The sequence below is a fragment of the Adiantum capillus-veneris genome, chromosome 9 (genome assembly GCF_014529385.1).
Source record: "Adiantum capillus-veneris isolate H3 chromosome 9, ASM1452938v2, whole genome shotgun sequence".
Lineage (NCBI taxonomy): Eukaryota > Viridiplantae > Streptophyta > Polypodiopsida > Polypodiales > Pteridaceae > Adiantum > Adiantum capillus-veneris.
Window position 1 is genome coordinate 8,954,590 of NC_140939.1, and position 1,153 is coordinate 8,955,742.

The 1,153-nt window shown below is 44.0% G+C and overlaps 1 pseudogene; it reads right to left on the reverse strand.

The window, feature by feature from the left end:
- LOC147450108 (secreted RxLR effector protein 161 pseudogene) lies at positions 1-732 on the reverse strand (annotated as a pseudogene).
- Positions 733-1,153: the final 421 nt, after the last annotated feature.

Genomic DNA, 1,153 nt, shown 5'->3' on the forward strand with positions numbered 1-1,153 from the left:
TCAGTCCACAAAGGGGAGTAAGCCCAAAGCTTTGCGGAAAGCTTCAAGCTTCTCACGAGACAATGTCTTTGTGAAAATATCTGCAAGGTTGTCCTGCGTTGGCACATAAGCCAAGCTAATCTCTCCTGCTGAGAGCCTCTCCCTGACATAATGGTAATGCACCTCAATGTGCTTTGTGCGAGCATGAAAAACTAGGTTCCTCGCAACTGTCAATGCGCTCTAATTGTCACTGTAGATAGTGTTGGCAGTGTCCTGTCCAACACCTAAATCAGCCATAAGGCGTCTGATCCATACACACTCAACCATAGCTGTGAAGACTGCCCTGTACTCAGCCTCACAACTCGAAGTGGCCACAATAGGTTGCTTCTTGCTCAACCATGATATACATGAATTGCCAACCATGAAACAAAAACCACTTGTGGACACTCACGTGTCAAAACAACCAGCCCAATCTGAGTCCGATAAAGCATGTAAGTCTGGCAGCAATGATCCCCCCTTGGGATAAAACAAGCCAAGATGTAAAGTGCCACTAAGGTAGCAGAAAATCCTCTTGACAGCCTGCCAATGCTTAGACCCAGGGCTATGCAAAAATCTGCTGACCTGGGAGATTGCAAATTGAACATCTGGCCTCGTGTTGCATACATAAATGAAGCAGCCGACAGCAGTTTGGTAAAGAGTGACATCAGTAGGATCGCCAGCATCATGTAGACTCAACTTCAAACCTATTTCCATGGGAGTGGCAATAGGTTTCCAATCCTCAAGTCCAAACTTACATAGCAATGTCTCTGTAAATTTTTTGACACAAGGCAATACCACCATCACACTGCTTAAACCGTATACCCAAGTAATGATGCAACAGTCCCAAATCTTTCATCTTGAAAGTAGCATTCAAATCAGCTTTAAATTCAGCAATATGTCTCTCATTTGGTCTAGTGATCAGCAAATCATCGATATAAAGGACCACAATGAGAAGTACATCACCCTCACGCTTTACATACAATGTGCTTTCTGTTGGACTATTACGAAAACCTTGTTTGACCAAATGAGTGCCAGATTTCTCATACCAAGCACGAGGAGATTCCTTCAACCCATACAAAGCCTTCTACACACTTTGTCCTCTTGTCCTTTTATGACAAAACCGCGAGGCTGCATT